Source organism: Ambystoma mexicanum, chromosome 10, assembly GCF_040938575.1.
Source record: "Ambystoma mexicanum isolate Mex_15411 chromosome 10, UKY_AmexF1_1, whole genome shotgun sequence".
NCBI classification, from domain to species: Eukaryota; Metazoa; Chordata; class Amphibia; order Caudata; family Ambystomatidae; genus Ambystoma; species Ambystoma mexicanum.
The window spans coordinates 1197838550-1197860466 of NC_090932.1; the positions used below are offsets into that span (position 1 = coordinate 1197838550).

General features: G+C 46.7%; 1 protein-coding gene across 8 annotated transcripts in view; it reads left to right on the forward strand.

The window, feature by feature from the left end:
• Nucleotides 1–2538: 2538 nt before the first annotated feature.
• TAOK3 (TAO kinase 3) overlaps nt 2539–21917 on the forward strand; it is a 2703337-nt gene continuing 2683958 nt past the window's right edge. For 2 of the 8 annotated variants that reach the window (XM_069619190.1, XM_069619185.1), the window contains exon 1: nt 2543–2857. The gene's annotated coding sequence lies outside the window, so the exon portion shown is untranslated. Of the gene's footprint in view, nt 2858–21917 lie in introns of all 8 variants that reach the window. The other 6 variants (XM_069619189.1, XM_069619184.1, XM_069619188.1 and 3 more) reach the window with 4 other exon arrangements.

The window sequence follows — 21917 nt, forward strand, 5'->3', positions numbered from 1 at the left end:
AAAGTTCTATGACTCCTGCATTTCAAAAGATGTCTCGTCGTATCTTCCAGCCTGGAGAGGGAGATGAAGGCTCAGGCAGCCATCACGTCTGTGCCCCCTGGTGGTCTCCACCCACTCCTATTTTTATACAATTCATCTTGGAATGCATAGTTTACGTGTTTCCTGTTGAAAGTATGGGCCCACGAGTCTCAGCATGTAAGAAAACACTTGCTGAAGGTATCACATGTGCAAGGTATGCATTTCTATGATTTACACAATGGGCCTCATTCCGAGATTGGTGGTAGACATGGCGCTATTTGCGCCATGACTGCCACCAATAATGGGACAGAGTCCGGTGTGGTGCAATGGGGACTTACCAGTCTAGTCCAACCCTGGCGGGACCGGTAAGTCCCCATTGCACCAACCATTCCCCATTCTGGGGAATGCGTAATTTACGGGCCTGCTAATGGAAGGCCCGTAATTAGCGGCCTGGTCCCCTAACGGGACCCGTAAGGGGACGTGTGGTCCGACCACACGTCCCTAGCGGTTCCCATTACGGGACCTCGGAATCGGGCGATATGGGATTACCGGCACCGGTCTCCTTACCGGTGCCCGGTATCCCCTACCGCCCGACTCGTAATGAGGCCCAATGTTACATTCAAATATTTACATTAACATTAGTTTTCTGGTTCTGCTCGTGTTAGCCTCTTAGAACCATACCAGACCCAGTGGCTTGGGTCTGTCTCGACCCTAACTATGAATTTTGTGTCTCCCACCTCTAACTTAAAGTCCAGGATACAAAGTTAAAACAAGAACTGGACTACCATCTCCCGAATGGGATAGATAATGTTGGCAAGTATGTCATAGTATTCTATCCGTGATGTTTACCAGGGTATCCGAATGGTTCGCGATTTGCAATAATAAAAAATAAAGATTATCTGAGGTATTTGGAAGAAACGTGATGACCCTACGATTGCCAATTGATTTCATACCATGGTGGTGATAGGTGCCACTTGCTTAGTTATCTTCCATCTTTTTTCAGAAAAACACGAGGAGGCCACCAGTCTAATGCTGCTCTGACACATTTAGATGCAGACACAACAGAAGCCAGGGGTGTTGCTAGGTCTGGAAAAGATCTGGAGCTTCACTAATGCCAGGACTCGGGGCTAGCTAGCTTTTTGTTGTAGCCTCTGAGCTTCTATCCAGGGCTACAACCAAAAGACCTGGGGCTATAGCCCCCTTAGCCCCCACTAGCAACTCCTCTGCCAGAGGCAGATTTAACACTCAGACAAGGGACAAATGCCATGCCCAGGAGCCTAACTGTTCTGCTTTTCTCCCATTTCAGGTAAACAGCCTGAGCTGCAAGGGGCCTCCCATTGAGATCATATCCTTTTAACAGTCTCAGCAGGCATGCCATTTACAATGGGCGGTGGTTAGGGATGTTAACAGGTTACAATACATGGAACATTTGTCCAGGCCTGGATCAAGATGTGTAGGGGCCCATATCAACATGATGGTTTGGGGTCCCCTGCTTAGAGCAAAAACAGTCTTTACATTACATTGGAGGCAAAGATGAGGTAAATAGGGGCCGGGCAGGGAGCTTCAACACTAAATGCCCACTGAAGAGCTCTAAACCCTTCGTTGTCAGCAAGTGGCTGATGTGGAGGAACCAGTGCTAGAAGGCAATGAGATGATAACACGTATATCTATCCCATGGGACGAGCACTGCAAAGCGCACATTTTAAGCCACAGAAAGAAAATAAAGAAATTCACATACTGCCTTGTTAAAAGTGTGCTGACTGTCAACATGGCGGAAGTTTCTGGAGCCCCTCCCTGAGGCCACATTCATTTTAAAAGTTTGAAAGGACCTGAGGCCTTCTCGACATTTGTCCCTAACGTTCATAAATGTTGCCCTTGTGATAGCGATTGGCCATTTACTCCTTCCACCAAAAGCTTCGCCTACCGGGGCCACCTGTCAGTCTTGCCTGCGGCTGCGGGGCCCTTTGCCCTAAAATCTGCAATTGTGAGACGCATTATTTTCCCCGAATTGTTCACTCTGCCTTTCTAGCGACACTTCTACCATTCGGCTTCATGGAAACTGCAATCAGTCATCTAATCGCCTCGAACGTCAACATCCGATAGGCAAGTCGACACCTGGGGCCGGTACAGGTTTCACTAAGAGAGCGTACCAATAATTTCGTGCCGTGGCCCTAATAGTATGGGTTCAAGTTCCGGAGTTTACCCGTCGTTCTAGCCGCTGTCCAGAGGGTTGGGAGCATGGGCTGTGGGGGTGGAGTTTGGGTAGAATGGTAATACGCAGCGCTCGGTTTTCATTAGCTTACTAATACTTGGCCGTATTCGATGTATGAAAGACTCCGCCCTAAATAAACTGAAAATGAAACAGGGGTATGTGTTGGCTGACACCAAAATGATCACTGCTCTGACATCTTTCCAGGCATGCTAGTGTTTACACGCCTTGCTCCCTAAACTCCGCCTGTGCCGGGTGAGCTCTAAGCCCCGGAACTCTGGATGAGCTGAACTCGTATGACTCTGCATGCGATAGCAAGGGCTGCGGTGGACGCCTTTCGGGACTGGCAATGGTGTGAATCCACCGCTCGGGTATCTGCTGACTCTGTCTGGCAGGGGCCGCGCCTGTTTGACAGCAACTCTCGCTTCCTAGAGCTGTGGAGCAGGAAACGGTGGAGCGGATCGCGAGGCTGGGTTGGGGCGCGGGACGGAGGCTGGCAGGTACTGAAAAGCCACTTTGGAGAGACCTACGGAGGTACCCCCTGGCACAACTAACCTAATGTACATGCAAACTGTGTCCTTTGAACATAGCAGCACGCGCAACTCACCTGATGTATACGCACCCTGCCCGGTATGTGCCCTATATAAATAACCAGTGCGTCGGTGCAGGCACAGAACATTCCCAGTACACATTGAACAGTGCATCTCGCCACACTGAGAAAAGAGTCCTTTGCTTCCAAACCCTACACACACACACACTACGCACGCATTACAGTGGGCAGCTCGAGTCACGCACACTCGCTGTACACACTTCCTGTGCAGCCTAAACCATGTGCACACGCTTTACAGTCAGTTATGTGTCCTGTCTAGATACGCTGTACATATTCTCCATTGACGCACAGTGCCCCGGGTAGCATAATCGACGTACTTGCATCACACGCAGCCTAGTGTAACCTGTCCCATGTGTGCACAATTTCCTGTCAGTCTTCCTATAAATGAGGTTGAGGAAGCGTGCCCCAAGCGAGCACTTTGCTCCCTAGCACGGGTCAGTCGCTGAACACACTCTTTCCTGGAAATTCTGCCCTATGCATACACTTGTGCTTACTGTAAGTCGTAAAATAAACTGTGCAGCCTGCCGCAAGTACACGCTGCCCATACTTTCAACCCAAGGCACGCGCGCGGTTTATATTGACCCATGCAACATTTATCTTGTTTGGTGTTACATAGTGTCGTTTGTGTCCTCTCTCGTGTACATTCACTGCCCATGGTGGCCAGTTCAGTGTACACATTGTATTCACTGTCTCGTGAACACCCATTGTATTATATGGACATTGTATCATTGGCAAACCGAGTACTATGCTCTGTGCAGGTAGCTTCATACAGACAGTGCTGAAAATGGAAAAAATGTGCTCTAGGAACGCCCCACCTTCGCGCGGGATGGGGATGGGGCTCCTCAGTGATGTGGACGATGTTGAGGGCAGAGCACCAGCCCAGATCGATCTTTTCTCAAAGATTGAATCAAATGCACCTGCACGAGGGTGTGTCCTTGCGATTGCTTAAAAGCAAAAAACATTCATTGTATGTTTAAAATATTCCTGTCACTGTGATTCAAGAATATAATCCTTCAGAGTAAGTAATGCACACTTAGCACTGCTCATTTAATATATCAAATTACACACCCTAACAGAAAAATATCTTTACGCTGCGAGATATATACACCAATTTGGATAGTGTATGGTTCGGTTGTGTATGTGAGGCATAGATTGTTTCATATAAAACTCGTTAATGAGTCACGTGTGTCCCAGTTTATCTGTGACCCCTTTATAATATTGGTTCCGGAACAGGTCTTGGAGACTAGCTTGCCTGGCTGGTTGGGCCTTGGTTTTCCACTGAACGGTGCTCTGGCAAGGCAAAGTTCGCCGGAGCGCAGCTTGCCCCCCCCCCCCCCCCAATCCCCTTGCAGGGGAACCAATTAGAAGTAACTCCAGTTTTTTTGCTATTCAGGCATAGCCAGTTTTCTGCCATCCATGTTTGGATAGTGAAGTAGATGGAGTTGAGGGTTACCATGTCTAACTCGTAATCAATCGCATGTGAGGGGAATGAGGACCTGCGTGTCATCAGCATGGTTAGTATATGTGATGCACAGCGCGTCCAGGAGATTGAACAGGTTGTAAAGGGTGAGTGAAATGCATGAGCCATGACTCTGCATTTGATGAGGTTCGGGTGGGTGCAGGCTTGGTCAGAAAATACTTTAATAACTCTTTCTGGAGAAAGGCGATCCAAGCTATGGCCTTAGGGGAGGAGTTGGCGGTGGAAGAGAGATGGTGGCAGAGGGTTTTGTGGTCCACCAAATCAAAAGCCACCGACCGGTCAAGGAGCAGAAGGAGGGCTGGTTTGCCCGAGTCTCTGAAATCATCCATTTAGTTTTTGAGGTCTAAAAGTGCGGTCTCGGTGCCGTGGCCAGGACGGAATCCTGACTGCCGGAGAGTGAGAAGGTTGTTAGCCTTGAGGAATTTTTGGACTTGCAGATGGACTGCTTTGTCGAGGATTTTCAGGAGAAAAGGGACAGTGGTGATGGGTCTGTAATTCCCTGGAATGGTTGGGTCAAGCGCAGGTTTCTTTAGTAGAGGGCGTTTCCAGGCTTTGTTGAGACAGATTGGGACCTGGCTTGTTGTGAAGGAGGCATTGATAAAAGCAGTAAGGAAAGGGGCAATGGTGGAGGTGTGTTCTTTGACTAGTTGGGGAGGGCAAGCGTCCCCTTTATAGTTGGACGGTTTGATGGATTTAAGGAGGGCTATGACTTCCTGTACGTTCATTTCCTTGAACGCGAAGTAAGGGGAGTCAGAGGAAGTACTACTCTGGAGGTTGGAAATTTGGTGGCTGAGGGCCTGTTGGTGGGTGAGGATTTTGTTTTGAAGGGTAAGTTTGTCTAGCATGGCGGTTTGGATACTATGACACCAATCTACGTCTTTGGTAAGAGTCGGCAGAGAGGAAGTGGGTGGTTCCAGCTCCCTGAAGATGGCAAAGATCTCTTTGGTATCTGATTTAGCGATAGCTATCCTATTGTTAAAAGAGGTGGCTTTGGCTTTGATTATGGCTGATTTGTATTCTCTGGAGATGTTCTGAAAAGCTAGTTCGGACAAGTCACAAGGGTTGGCTTTCCAGGAGGAGTGCACTGCCCTTTTCCTAGTGCGTAGCTCAAGAAGCTCCTGGGAGAACCAGGCATTTGTGTGCTTGGTGCATTTGGCTTTCCTTTGGATAAGTGGAGCAATGGTGTCAACTGCTTGGGTGATAATGGTGTTGAAGGAAACGGCCAGAGTTTCCGGGCCACTAGAGAAAGGGTGTTTGAGGGCAGGCACCTGGAGGTAGGGTGTTAGCCTGTCTTTGGTGAGAAGGCGGGAGCTCCTAGCGAGGGAGGGGGAGGGGAGACTCTTGCTTGGGGGTCCCATTGGTAGTGTTGAGATAGAAGTGAACGCTATGGTGGTGAGCAATCCAGTCAATGGTACGTCCTTTGATGTGGGTGGGCTCAGTGATGGCTTAATTGAACCCTAGGGTGGAGAGAGCTTTATCAAGAGTGGCTGCTTGGGAGTCGTTGGGGTCATTAAGGCCTAGGTTGAGGTCTCCTAGGGGGATGGCTCTGGTGGATTTTTTTTTTTTTTAGATTGTCTGAAGCGGTGGGGAGTGGACCAGGGAGGGGCTGGCGCAAGGTTCAGATGTAGGTAACGAGGGTGCACATGGTGTGGATTCATAGGAGATGGCTGGCACAGGTGCGGTAGTCATGACAACAGGAGATACCGTAGATACTTCCGTGTAGATACACTGTACATGTTACTGTGTTTAGATTAGATTACCCATAAATTATGATATTTGAATAGCTCCTTAATGCTAATGTTATAGCTTTGAAGCACTGTGGTGTGAATGGCAGCCCTTTGGCAGACGGTAGACATGAAATGAAAGGTCATTACATTGCATGCAAAAAGTATTTATAATTGCACTTATTAGAAGCAATGACTTGTGGAGTGATGTTATAATTGCTGTAATGTGGCGAGCATTCAGCTGTGGCATAGGTTGCCAAGTTGGTGACTGTTGGACCGAGTTTTTCGAGGGATTGTACTGTTTTCTATGGTGTGCAGTGCTAAAGGTGGAGCAAGCTAGTATAAATAGGTCCATCCATCCCACAGGCAACTTACTGCAGTTAAGGGCTATGCTATACTTTCAACACCTGCACAATGAATAACATGCACATTACATGCACACTTGTGAAATATGTCATTCATTCAATGTACGTCCCTTGTCGGGCCGTATTTGAGAATGACCAGTCCTAAATGACATTCAATGGCCAGTTAACTGACATTAGCCATCCGTGCATACATTGCGATTATTGATCTTTTTATAATGTGCTGAATCACCACCATAGTGGTTTCAAAGTGCCTATCCTTGCCCAAGCTTTAGGGCGTATTTTGTTCCCAACCCGGGATCACCAGACCTAAGTCTGCTTGAAGAAAAAGGAATGAAGATGAGGGAGGAGGGGGAGATAAAAGGAGAAATGTGTCAACCTATACATTGATATGATGTAAATAATGACGTGGATGTACTTCAACCTGTGGCCCTCCAGATATGTTCAACTATGATTCCCATGATCCCTCACAATTGACTACGCCAGCTAGGTGTACGAAGCTGTAGTCAAAAACATGTGGAGAACCAAAGGTTGCTGAACCCTGCCATGGATGCATGAGGGACTTGACAGGTGGCTTGGGCTAGCCTACTAGTAACGAAAGGCATGATTGATGGGGTCACAACTTGGATAGAATTTTTCCTTTTTAAGTAGCACAACATATGTGTTGTTTATGTATAAAAACTGTGGCGATGTGGCAAAATAAATGTAGAGGAGGAAGATGATTCCAGGAATCAAGCGTGCTTTGCAACTCAATATTTAGGATGCATATGCGCCAAACAATGTAATAAAACCATTAGGGGGTTTCTTCCTTCTAAGTGCTGTGAAAGTGAGTATTGAATGTACCATTTTCTGAAGGATTTACCACTCGCAGTGAGAGCTGTACGTACAAATGGGCTTAGTTCAGTGATAATTTCGGCTAAATGTAGTTTTCAGTGCTTTTTTTTCCCCCCAATAAAACTTTTATTACTTTTAAAGTACATATCATATAATTCCAGTTTATAAAGCTGGTGCATGTAGTTTGCCTCAGTTATCGTCTTTTGGCTCTTACAGATATATCCAGCAAGATTTCTTGCACATCTTTTCTGAATGACATCAATACTTGGATAGAGAAGGAGAACATCTTAGACAAGGCCTGTACAGGCTTTAGTAAAGGATGCTCGACGGTTGACAATATATTTATTGTCAACACCCTTGTAGAGCAAACCAAGGGCACGGATAAGTTGCCTCTCTACATGCTTTATGTAAATTTCTCCTCTGCCTTCGATACGATTTGACCGCAGAAGGCTTTGGAAGAGACTGAAGCTTCTTGGGATGCAGGAACATCTGATCTACATCTGTAGAATGATTTATGAGGAGAACATGGCCAGAATCAGATTAGATAATATAGGCTTGATGTCTGACTCTATATTAATTGAAAGGGGGGCCAGGCAGGGGTGTGCTTTGGCCCTACCCTATATAATCAATACATTTGTGGAAAAAATGAATGCCTTCCCTAAAATAGGGGCCTGTAAGATCAGGTAGATCAGTTATGCCGACAACATAGTTGTATTTGATAGTACGTACATTGGTATATGTAACAGTGCAAAAGCTGTGTGTGAATATGCCAAGAATAATGGACTTAAAGTCAATCTATTTAAAACGCAATTTATGGCTGTTGGCAACAGATGTTGTATAAATCCTTATATCAACTACTCCCTAGGTAAGATCTGCAGAGTCAATTGCTACAAATATTTAGGGCATGAAATATGCAGTGATGGGAAGAAAATGAATACTGTTATCCAAGAAAATAAAAGGGCTAACGTTATGACTACGCTTAGCGCAGTAATGGCTTTCTCAAAGAAAACTGCAAGATATAGTATTCTTGGTATTATCAATATCTATAAGCAAAAACTGGCTGCTCTTTTCCTCTGTGCTTTGGAAGCCTCCTATTCTGATTGGACTGATTGAGCTAATGTTATAGAGGGAACAATATGGAGACGACTGTTGGGTCTCTTCAGTTATATATCCCTATTCAGGCGGTTCGCCTAGAAGTTGGCCTTAAATCGCTGGCCTCTCGCATAGAGTTTAACCAAGCCAAACTTTATTTGAGGATCAAATTTGCATGACCCAATTCATTGCTATCAGTTCAGGGAAGGTGCATGTACTGAATATATTTCAAGAAAAGAATATGCATTTCTTTGGGAAGATAGGATGGATTCCTAAATGGGAGTATGGGGAGGGTTGGATGTTAAAATCTCTTAGGAAGCTGCTGAGAAATGGGACTGGGTTGCTAGTCCTGATGCTGTAGCTAAATTGAAATCTTTATTTACTTTTTCTAAATATGTTTTGGATATAAAAAGGTGCGAAAGTATCTAAAACTATTACCCTCTCCTACTACTCGCAGAATCTTTATGGAAACTGGACTAAACGTCTGAAAGTTCTAGAAGAACTGGAATGACTACTGAGTCCAGAATCTGCACATTATGTCTTGACTGTAACATGGTGGAATCAGCCAGACATGTACTGGCTGGCTGGTTGGTTAAAAAATGAGCCCAATATCTAAAAAATATTTTGCAAAATTTGAGTTTGAAGAAGATTGTATTAAATCTGAAGCAGTTTGGCTACGCTGTCTTTCAGGATATAATAATGGGCTAATAATTGCGATTACTCAGATCTGGAAATATGCCAATGTAAACCTTCGTAAATTCGAGGAAGATGTAAAACTGTTGTTGAACCTTGAACTGATCTCTTAAAAAGTTAAGTAGACCAATGTGATGGTCGCTCTTCCTTTACCCTCTCTGTACTGTTTTATTATATTGGAATCTGTGCTGGTGTATAATTTTCTACCAAAGTTAATTTTCCTTTTTTTTATCTTGTATATTATCATGTATAATGTTTTTATGATGTATTTTATGAAGTTGTGTTAAAGTTTATAACTAAATACACAATAAAAAAATGTAAAGTACATATTACAGGTGAGAATTTCAAACAACAAATATACAGGTACAACATCTAATCCTCTTAAACAACAACATAATGCCCTTTCCTCACCCCTCTTCCTGAAAATCATTATTAAACCACCTATTCCTACCTTCCACTCACCCATATCCCTTTCCCCTTCCCACCCAAAACAGGATTAATCCTTTAGAGCCTGTAACTAACAGAAACTTTTTACTCTGCAGCCTCTTACAGGTCTGTTTTTGTAAGTGATATGTGTGCTAGTTATCTTCTCTCAATTGAGTTTCACCACCATCCTCCCCTCCCCTAGTGTACTATACTTTGACTAGAAAGCGAACAACATTTCCATGTTATTATCTGATTGATTCAACCATTCTGTTTTATTTCTTTCATTTGATATAGTTCTTTGGCTTTCCTAGTCCATCCATATTTACGAGGAGGTCCATCTCTCATCCAGGTCTCTGTTATACAGGCTCTTGCTACAAGAATAAAATGGTGTCATGCGGTAGATCTTGGTTGTGTTTCATTCTTTCGATGCAATATATGTGTGTTTTTTTTTTTACCAAAAGAAAATGTAATTTTAAAAAGAGGGCCGAAAGCTTCTCTTATTGGGCAGCAAAACTTTTAGGGAGGGAGACCGCTAGGGGGCGCGGAGCATGACAGACCTGTAACGCTCGCACTCCGTCAGCCCCGCAGGACCTAGAGCGTTTTTCCAATCCCCGGCCGGGATTTTGGAATAGAGCCGAGGGAGCCCTGCGCCCGAGCAGCCTACCCCATTAGGTGTGCAGGACCAGGGGCCCATCTCCGCTTGGGCCAGGAGCGGAACCCCCAGCAGGGGCTAACGAGGAATACCCGCACCCAAGCACAGTGCGCACCCAGGAGACAGGAGGCCTGTCGCGCCACGGACTCGCCAGCCCCCCAGAAGGCAGCAGTGAGCCCGAACCACAGTGGACACCAGCCACACCAGCAGAGCGGACACAGGGGCGAGGCGCGGAGAGGAGTGCCCCGCCGCATATAAACAGGAGCAGGGGGCTCCGACGCACGAGCAAGGCCAGAGTGAGCCGCCGCGTCCCGCGGGAGGCGGCAGGGAGCCGGACCCCCCCAAATGCCCCCCTGGAGTGGCCACCCTCAACTGGCGGCCTGCACAGGGAAGTGCCATCGGAGAAGGAGTCCGCATTTGGGGTGTCTGCTGTGGAGACGCGTGGAGACATAAATCGGGACCCAACGCTCACCCAGCTGAACCCGAGCCGGGGGCTGTGACCGGACGTAGGTGAGGAGACTGTGGGGAGGGGGAGTCCATACTGTGAGGAACTAGGTGCGAGGATCTGTCCTCCCCACCCTCCTCGCTGCGGCCCGACCCGGATTGGCATACCCAAGGAGAACCACCCACCTAAGGTCGGGGACAACGCAGCCGTCCCGTGTGGGGAGCCCTCCCTCTCATCCCACACCGCGTAGCGGCTACCCACTGGGAGGGTAAAGGCCCGGAGGCTAGTGCTGGTACCCCCACAACGTGCAGAACCATCGTAAAGGCCCGCCATCAGGAAGGAGGCCACGGTCGAATGCTTAGGGGCTGGGACCACAGAGGAGAACTCTGGAATACGCTCTGCGAACATGGAGAGTAGAACCGCGCTAAGGTGCACCCAGATAGCAAGAACCTGGAGCAGTCTACGCCCACCAGGGCAATCCTCTCGCTCCAACGTTTCCATCGATCACACATAGCCCCGAGTGAGGCCCAAGAAGTCGTCCTGTCCATGGGTGGGGACCCCTCCACTGCAGCGCTTACAAAAGCTGATCTCAAGGACATTCTCCAGTAGATCAAAGCAATCTGGACGGATATACAGGCCTCAATAGTTGAGCTCAGAGGGAGAGTAGAAAGTCTAGAAGATAAAATGGAGGGAATGGAAAACAACCACCTCCAGACTGATCTGCTGGACATGAAATATGAGGCGAGGCTAACGGACCTAGAAATGAGGGAGGAGGACATAACCCTGAAGATGGATGACTTCGAAAACAGGGAACGCCGAAACAATCTACGCATTATGGGCGTGACCCAACAAAGAGGAGAGACACCGGCGGATGTGGGGAGAAATGTCCAAGGCCTGATAAACCAACTCTTCACGATAGAAGGGGGCAAGGAAGTCCAGCTAGAAAGAGCACACCGAGGTGGAGGTGGTGGAGGGGGAGGCCCCAGGACGATTGTGGTGCAATTCCTCCGCTATACGGAGAAAATGGAGGTTCTGGAAAAGGCAAAACAGCTGGGAAGCTTTATCTTCGAAGGTGATACAATCCGGATCTATCAGGACCTCTCCACCCTCACCCGCCTGCTTACCCAGTGGCTTACCAGCCAGGACGTCAAACACAGATGGTCCTTCCCATTCGCCCTCTCCTTTGAACGAGCCGGCGTAGACTATAGAGTGACTAGCGGTAAGGAGGCCTCACAAGTGCTGCAGGTGCTCAAGGAGGAGGCTCCGGCGGAAGGTAACGAGGAGGGAACACAAGCTTTGCCAGAAACCAGGAGGGAACCGGAGGGCCCCTGGTCCACAAAGAAGACGACAAAGGGCAGAAGAAAATTTAAGAAACCAAACACCCCGACGATGAACGAAGTAGAGGACTAAGTGCTACATGGACATCATGTGAGGATGTGTGGAATTTGTAGCCAAGCATTCCCGGCCAGGGACACGAAGTGAACTAGCGGAGCGGCGGTTGATGGACATTCTTTCACCCTGGTGGCTTGCCCGTTGGCAAGCGTCATGAACAAGGGGTGTGGGGGAGAGGGAGTTGGGGGTAGGGGTTCAGCAGGGATTCATCTCCGAAAAGGGAGGAGGTAGCTCCTACAGGACTGAGTGGAAGATGAGCGCAAGGTAAAGACCCTATGGCAAACGATGAGAAGAGGGGCCGGGTCGAGACATTCAGGATGGGCTCCCTCAATGTGAAGGGACTTAACTCCCCAGCAAAGCACTCCCTTCTGGGGAAGGAAATGAAGAACTCGGGGATAGATGACCTCTTCGTGCAAGAAACCAGAACGGTGAGGGGGGAGGAGAGGGCCATCCCAGGGGCACACGTGGGACAGACTTTTTGGGCATCTGGTACAACAAAGAGAGGGGGCGTAGGAATAATCTTTCATAGGAATCATAAATTCACGGAGGTAGTGAGTTGGGGAAGGGAGGACGGAAGAGCCATGGCGGTATTGGGTACCTTGCATAACTCCAGAGTTACCCTGGCAGCTATATATTGCCCAAATGTAGCCCTGTGAGAAGTGATGTCCAAAGCGGAGGGGCTCCTGCTCCTGGGTGAGGACTTCAACATGTGGGTGGACCAGGAGTTGGACCATAGTGGGAAGACCATCCCGCCGGGCAGTAGAGGGGGAAGACCCAATGGGGGGGTTCCGTGACCTAATGTGGGAACACAGGTTGGTGGACATATGGAGGGAGCTATACCCGACGAGGTTAGGATATACCTTCTATTCCGCAGTCCATGGCACTAGGACGAGAATAGATTATATACTCCCGGGACACCAGCACATGAGCAGGGTGGATTCCTGCGAGGTCCGCCCGGTTAGATGGTCAGACCATGACCTGGTCTGGTCAGATTTTTGCCTATCCGGTCTCAAACCTAGGGAATCCCTGTGGAAATGTAATGACTTTCTACTCGGGGATGCAGTTTTTAAGGAGGAAATGATTACAGCAATCAGAGAATATTTCGAGCTGAATGACACTGGGGAAGTCAACCGGGAGACAGTATGGGAAGCGGCAAAGGCTACCTGGAGGAAGAAGAAGAAGAAGAGAGCAAAATTGTAGCGGGCCTCCAACATCTGCGCCAAAGATACCATGAAAAAGGTGACAAAGCTGACGCCATGCTGACAGCTAAACTCTGAGGTCAGCGGGCAGATAGATGGGTGGCAAGAATTCGGAGCAGGAATGGCGAGGAAAGATCTGACCCGGGAGGCATTGCCGAGGAATTCGCCGGCTTTTATGAGTCACTTTTACGGGAAGGAAGGTGAGGCAGAAGGGGACGCTCTGGAGGCATACCTCGACGGTGTCACCCTCCCTGCCCTCGGAATCCCTGAAGTGTCTGTCCTGTATGCCCCGATAACAGAAGAAGAGGTGCTTAGAGCAATATCCGGGTTGAAGCTGGTTAGGGCCTCAGGGGAGGATGGGTTCACTGCAGGCTTCTATAAGGCCTTCGCGGGCCACCTGGCGGGGTTCCTAGCCGGTCTCTTTTGCAAAATCATGGTGTCCGGGAGGGCTCCCCCATCCTTTGGCAAAGCATTAATTACAGTAATCCCGAAGGAAGGGAAGGACCCGGCATATTGCCGGTTCTATAGACCAATTTCTCTCCTGAATGTGGATGCCAAGCTATTCACCAGGATCATTGCGACAAGGCTGGACGGCCATATGCCGGGGCTTATCCACATCGATCAAGTAGGTTTCATACAGGGGAGGCAGGGGGCGGATACCCTTAGAAAAACTCTACATCTTATGAGAGAGCCAGCACCAAAGGGGGATATCCCGGTCCTAGTAGCCATTGACACGGAGAAGGCGTTCGACCGAGTGGACTGGGAGTTCCTTCATGGAGTACTCAAGAAACTGGGCCTTGGAGAAGGATACGGCAAGCTATCAAAGCCCTATATGCGACCCCATCAGCTAGAGTTACGGAGAACGGGCGTTTGTCACGTATTTTCGACCTTCAAAGAGGGACTAGGCAGGGTTGCCGCCTCTCCCCGCTCTTGTTCGCCATGACTATGGAGATACTTGCGGAATATCTCAGGGGTTCCCCGAGAGTGCGGGTTATTGGTGTGGGAGACCGTACCTTTAAAGTAGGCCTCTATGCAGACGATATCCTGTTACACCTGAGAGATCCCACCAGCTCAGTTCCAGCCGCTCTGCAGGTGATTGAACAATTCGGAAGGTTTTCAGGCTTTAGGGTAAACATAGGCAAATCCATGATCTTCCCCTTTGCATCTGACATAGACAGAAATTTGGAGGAACTCGCACCGCTTGGTCTCCAGATCTGCACGGAAGGGATAAAATATCTGTGGATCAACATAGTTAGACCTAATGAGGACCTTAGCCAGGCAAACTTCCCCCCGCTCTTCGATAACTTATTCAGGTACATGGAGAGTTGGGGAAGAGGGCAAATATCGTGGATGGGAAGAATAAATGCCATAAAGATGAACCTTCCTCCCAGGGTGCTTTACGTTTTTCAGATGCTCCCATTGGAGGCCCCAGAAAATTACCTCATAGAGGCTAAAAAGCGCATACTGAAATTTATATGGCAAGGCCAAAGACCCAGAATAGGCTACAAGACCCTCCCCCTCCCCAAAGAAAGAGGCAGGGTCGCCCTCCCAGATCTACAGACCTACCACAGAGCGGCCCAACTAAGGGCACTGGCCCCCCACCCCAGGGAGGACCCTAACAAACAATGGGTCTACCTCGAGAACTTCCACCTGCAATCAGTCACGGTGGGGGAATGGTTATGGGTACCACTAAAAAAGCTCCCAAAAAGAATCAAGGACCACCCAATACTAGGCACAATGTGGAAAGCGCTAGCAGGAAAGGGCAGTTTAGAAAGGGTGACGATATGGCCCTCCCCATTGAGCCACATCTGGTCCATGCCAGTATTAGAAGAAATCCCAGGTCACGAACATTACCAGTCATGGTTCGACGCGGGACTCTGTAGGGTCGGCCAACTGGTGAGGGAGGACACTTTCATAAGCATTCAGGAACTTGAGGAAGCGCTGGGTATTGGTGCGCTCTTCCCCCCTCTTATACCTACGACTTAAGGGAGTCTTGATGAGGCCGAAACTAAAACCACTTATACAAAGAAAGCTCACCCCCGTCGAGAAAATCCTAGATACACATGTAGAAATGAAGGGGCTCATCTCCCCCCTCTATGGAGCACTCATGACCCCCCGAGAGGGAACAACGAGAAGTCTGAGAAGAAAATGGGAGAGGGACCTGGGCTGTGAAATTGGAGACAGCCTCTGGGGGCAACTCTGTAGCAGAGCATTTAAGACATCGATCTCATGCCAATATAAGACTCAGGCAATCAAACTCCTTCACAGGTGGCAGTATGATCCAATTGGACTCTCCAGGATGTTCCCCCGACGTGGTCCCGGTGTGTTGGCATGGCTGTGGAGAAACAGCCAATTACTGGCACATGTGGTGGTCGTGCAATAAAGTTCAAACCTACTGGTCAGAGGTCCTCAGATGGCTCAAGGAGGCAGGGGAGGGGATCTACCCACTAGACCCAGTCCTTTTGATATTCGGACTGCAGCAAAGAGATGAACATTGGGAAAAACTCCCAGACCTGACACACTCCCTACTATTGGCAGCCAGAGTCGCTAGGGCCAGAACATGGAAGAGGGCCACCCTCCCCACAAGGAGAGAATGGGTGTCAGTGGCCAAGGACATCTATTTTATGGAAAGACTCACAGCTGCGATACAGGGCTCGAGTGCACAGATAGAGACTGAGTGGCTACAATTAATTGAGCCGTTCGTCAACACAGAGGAAGCGACTTGAAGCTCACACGGGCTCCCGACTTGGCCCATTATCCGCCTAAGTTCAGATCGTATGGTCTTTGATTTGGGGAAGTTGGATCGTTACCAACCCTCTGTAGCCTGATTGGAGCTACCCACAGAGATTCACCACGGACAGGAGCTGCCTGTATCCCGAGACAATGGAATTGGGGGGAGGCGGAGGGGGGAGAAAACACCAGGGAATGGGGGCCTTCTTGAATTGATCACTTGGGCTTGTGGCCAAAGTTGTTGTCGTTAACATACTCCCTGTTTCCTTTAAAAATCAATAAAATTGAATAAAACCATTACTAGTGATGTGCTGGTATTACATAAGTAATTTTGTGTATGTATGATGTCCTTGAGATGTGACCGCTTGTGATGATACGGCTACTAACCAGATACACATATTGGATTCCCTCTGCTGATAACTAGAGGGGATTCTGGCTAACTTGGTGGCAGAGGCGCCAGAGCAGAATTGTCTGTGTGCAAAATGAGTGTTGGGTGACACAAAAGAAAACGTTTGCAAAAGGATCTCTCCCGCACAGAGCCATACCAGATTGGCAAGACAGAACGAGTGTTAACCTTGTATTGTACAGGAATGCAGTAAGAGAGAACAAAATTAGAAGCAGCAAAGCTCGAAAATTGGGGTTGGATAAGCGGGAGCTACAAGCAGCTCATGGGTATCGCCAGTAACCGGTCCCTAGGAGCTACCGATGGGGAATGAGGACCTAGTGCATAGCGATTTGGAAATAATTGCAAATGCATAATTGTATCCATTATTTATAAACCCTTAAATGTCATATAGATGTGTCCTAATGTTTCTTTTTAGACTGTCTCAAATTTGCAGAGTTAAAATCACATCGTTTTGTTTGCTCTGCATCAGTTGGCGTGGGGAGCCAAAAGTAGCCCCTGGTAGTTGTTGGTTTTAAGCTAACCAGGCTCTTCTATGCTATAAGCAGGAGCTAAATAGCTCCCAGGTCCCCTCAATTTCAAACCCTGAAGCAGGGTTGTAAAATAACGCATGACAGGCTAGCTTTGGCAAAGGAGACGTTCAGCATTAAAGGCAACACTCTGGAAGGGCACCCAGTGCTCCCGATAAGATTTTGAGGTGGGAGTATTTTATCCTATTTTTAAACTTTGAGAGTAAATGCAATTTCAAGGGAGTAAAAATGAGTTTTCTCCTTTGCAAGAGAATAAAAAGTATGTGACATCCAGCCAATGCGTGCGAAAACCTAACTGAATGGAAACGAATTTTGTAGGTTTATCTCACAATTAACAGATCAAGCACAGAGTGAAGTAGCATAGCACCCTCTCACCAATGGTACAGATGTGCACTAACACTCTAAGCTTCCGTTGCATGCACAAAATCTCACGGTGAAATGTTTGCTGGACTGTTAGCCTTTCATCCTTCAGAAGTCAGTGAATTATCGACTGAGGCAATAACAATTACATTGCTTAGAAGTTGAAGCAAGTCTGCATGAACCATTAAATAAAGTTAAATACCTATCATGATTACCTCTACAGGGAGTTGTCTTGCCTCGTTTCTATTTCAGTAACAAATTAAACTATTTAATTTTGTTTTGTTCAACACCTGCAGTGAATGGAGTGTCAGGTTTTGAATGTTAGAATTGTAGTTTTGAATATTTGAAAGATGCTGTGAAACATGTGATTAGTGTAATGACAATCACTCATGTGCAAGCAAGGGCCTTGCTAGCGCTAACCAATTGTAGTACCATTTAGGCTCCAAGTTAAGGTTAGTGGATTTTTAAACTAGAAAGTCCATACTCATCGGTGCCTCATATATGGTTTTCAAGCACAAGTATATTATACCCTTTTTACAATTAGTGTTAATTAAATTTTAAGAGTAAAAATGATATGTCTACACAAGAGTGTAAAATGAACACAAGAGGCAACCAAAACATGGCTAAAATTGAAAATGAATAGAACACAATAATAAAACAGAGTTGTGTAGCAAAGATGTCTGGCTTCAAACAATATATTACTTGTGTAGAAAACCTTCTACACATTCACACCAACATATGTGTCTTTATAAATGCACGCACGGCAGGAACTTGGAAAAATACTTTTGTGTAATGCAACCATGCATTCACTTAAAGCATAATTTGTCACAAAGGATACTACCCAGTGGTAACTAAGTTTTCCATCTTATTATTGATAGAACCATAATATGCTAGGAAAATAAATATCCTGGCATTAATGCTCCTCTCTTAAAATGTAGACACCAAACACAGCAGAAAATAAACCTTTCATTTTAGCACCTTGTGCTGTTTCTTTCTGAAAGTCTAAATGCACACAGATCAGTAAGCAAATGCCTTGTTTTCAGACTGCTTCTCTATGGCATGCACTTTCATCCATGCAGATAAAAATCAAGATGTTCTGGTTTCTGTCAAGTGACCTGATCTTTGCACTGACCTATACTCTCAACTAGTGTGTAAATAAAATGCACAAAAAATGAAAGGAGCACACATCTTCAACTTGCTCCCTAGGCCCCAAACGGCCAAGTTCTATTAATAGGAAAGCTTTGAGGAACTACAGGCCATCTTAAATGAGGGTGACTTTTGATATGTTGTTCCACTGGCAGCAAGGCCCTGGACCATTGTTTTGCTTTTGCTTGGCCACGTGAAGGGACCCAGAAATGTACCCACCCACCTACACCCTAACAAAACTAGTTATTGGTCTCAGAAGATGTATCACCGTTATAATAGTTATCACCCGTTGGCCCAATTCCAGACAGTCTTCAGGATGGGACATTCCACAAACATTAACGGCTTGGCACTCCAGTTTGTGCAGGAAGAGGCTTGGCTTCAAATTAAGGGCTGTACTTATATGGCCTCGATCGATCTAACTGCCGCATTTGACTGCATCAACCGTAGTAGTTTATGGTCCAAACTTGCCAAATGGGGGTTGCCTGATGGGTTGTTAAGACTCATTAGCGGTGGGTACGAAAACTGTGGTATACAGGTCTGCTTAAGTCAAAAGGGGGACATCTCTAGGGGAGAACTATCCTACCGGGGGGTGAGGCAAGGGTGCGCCCTGGCCCCTTGGCTATTTAATTGGTACTTCTCTGATGTAATACTATCGCTGGCTAAAGAGCGGCTGGTTGCCCCAAAAATCGGTAAGGAAAAAATTGTATGTCTAATATATGCAGATGACATACAGATGTTTGACTGCACTAAAGTTGGGCTGCCAAGATCTCTAAACAACTTTGAGAACTATGCCAATGACAACGGGCTAATTATCAACCCAACTAAAACTAAGATTCTTGCCTTTAAGAAAGCAAAAGGGATGACAAAAGGACCTGTATGCACCATTGGAGGCATGCCTCTGAATTATCGGATTCAGTTAGGCATCTGGGCTTGTATTTATTTCTCTGCCTGTAAAGGCCCTAAAATAGATAATGAGATCGTGCTGCACAAGGCCAAACTTTTAGAAGCTCAGATTATTAGAATTGACCGAAAGTTTGGCAGATTCTCCCTCAAACCTTTAATGATGTTTTTCGAAGGCAAAATTGTGCCTAAATTGACCTTTGGTTTAGAATTGAGATCTGATAATTTGTGTAAAACCCTGAGCAGAATTGAGGGAACCATTTGGAGGAGAATCCTTGGAGTGCCTAACGCGATTCCGATCTCAGCCATCCATTTTGAGCTGGGCATGGTGTCACTGTGGGCACGGGTACAATGGCCTCCCTTGTTCTCCACTAAAAAATCAGTGCGCCAATCCCTGATTCCCTATACCAACTAATGAGTAGAAATATGGACCATTCATCTGTATTAATGGCCTTTCGAACTCGGTCTGAATGTATCTTAAATGAGATTGGTGTGTCTGTGGAAACGCTGATCTCGAACCCTACTAAGGCTAAGCGAGCCATATTTGACTACGATTGGTCTCAGAATACCAATACATTTCGCTCTTATCCATCTATGAGCCACCTGACGCATGAACACAGACGAAGAGGAACTCTAGGATCCTGTTACAAATTCCTAATTGTCACTACAGGGGTATCCTACTAAGGGTGAGGTGGAACTTCCTACCAACTAGGGAAATCCAGCTTAGGAGATCGCTTATCACAGCAGAGTCAGCTACTATTAGGTTCTGTATGGCAAAACTGGAAACCTTAAGGCATCTGGTGCTTGAATGCTTCCCGCTACAGGGGTTAAGAACCCAATATCTGGGGCCACTTGCAATGAATCCATTCCTCTATGATGAAGATATGATATGGAAACATTGTCTTGAAAACTTTAATATCTGGGAAGGGTTGGCCCTGGCTGGTTTGATCAAATCACTGAATTTGAAGACCTGGTAAACTGATGATACATGGCAGGGGATGGATTTCATTTCAGTTTTATTTAACTTGATGCGATCTGCAAAATTTGGACTTATTCCAAATTTATTTTATTTGAATTGTCTGTGGATTCACTGTCTCTAGACTACAACTGGTAGTATTTAATATCTGATTTGAATGTAATTGTTCTTTTTTTATATGCTGCTCTATTTGTGGTATTACTAACTGCTGTGTGCACACTGAACCAATTCAATTAATTGACCTTGAGGGAGAACTTGTATTGGACTTAAATCGATTACCCTTCTCTTAATCTATTTTGTTTTCCTGTTGGGTAACTATGTGTGTACTATTTTAATTTTCTCTTAGCATTTTATTCTTTTAATTATTTTTATTATGTGATTACTTGAAATCGTTTTATGTAAAGGTTTGAACTAACCAAATACAATTTAAAAAGAAAAAAAACATTGTTGCAGAAGACACCTTCATCTCTGCCACCTCAACACTGCTTAATCCCAGAGCAGGTAGGCAGAGAGATCACTCGTGCTAACTGGGTCTGGAGTGGAGCATCCTCCCTCTCAGCGAGACTGCATCACCCCAAGGGTCCAAATTCGAACAGTCTTCCCAAGAGAAATACCTCTTCTCTTTTTTTTTTTTTTTTTTTTTTTTGAACATTTTATTAAATATTTAAACCAACATTACAAACCAAACTTGCAGTGTATACAAAAGCTTTACAGTTATACATTTTCGAATCACGCTCACTGCATCCCTTGTCCCACCCCCCGTTACGAGCCTGCCTCTGCTACTGTTCTGTTTCTGCATCTTGTGATGGGGTGTTTCTACCCATGGAATCCAACGGGTCATGCATTGGTCCAAATAGTTCTGCTATCAGGAGCTTCCCAGCCATCAGGGTCTCGGTCTCTTCCCCCCCCCCCCCAGCGCTGCTAGTCTCTTGCCATACCACAGTTTACGCCTCCGCCCATTTCTGCAAGTCCATCCACCATAATTGCAATTGTGGTTTGTGGCATGTCTTCCACCCCATAGCAATCCTCCTCTTCGCAAGCGCATATGCCAGGTCCTTCAGTTTGCTGACATGCCTAAGTTTCCGTGGCCTAGGGAACCCCCCTTAACAGGCAGGCCCACACGTTATCCACCACGATCTTAATGCCTTTTTCTGCCAACTTGTGCGCAACCTCACCCCAGAAGCGCCCTATGACCGGGCACGACCAAAACATATGTACCATGCTTGCGTTTTCCTCGTCACATTTAGGGCATGCCTGCCTTCCCACATTTTTGAACTTGGCTATTCTATGAGGTGTCAGATACGCCCTATGCGTAATACAATTGCAACTGTTTAAGTCTTGCGTTTCTTGACACTTTCTTGTGATACCCTTGGACACGCTCCCACATCCCGTCCTCCATCGGGGTTCCTACCTCCTCTTCCCATTCCAGTCTCAATTGCACTATCTCCTTCCCTACTATGGCCATCATCATCTTATAAATTCTGGATATCTCGTGTCCCCCCTCTGCGAAGTCATATATTGTGTCTATAATAGCATCTGGTTCTCCATCAAGCACCGGTTCAGGCCACCTTCTCTTAATCTTCCACATCAGTCTATGGTATGTGATGTACTGGCCACTGTGTAGCCCAGTTTCCACCCCCAACTCCTCAAAGGCTGTTATGGTCCCCTCTTGCCAGATATCCCCCATGGTCGTTATACCAACCGACACCCAATGGTTCCTGATTATCATCCTTAAC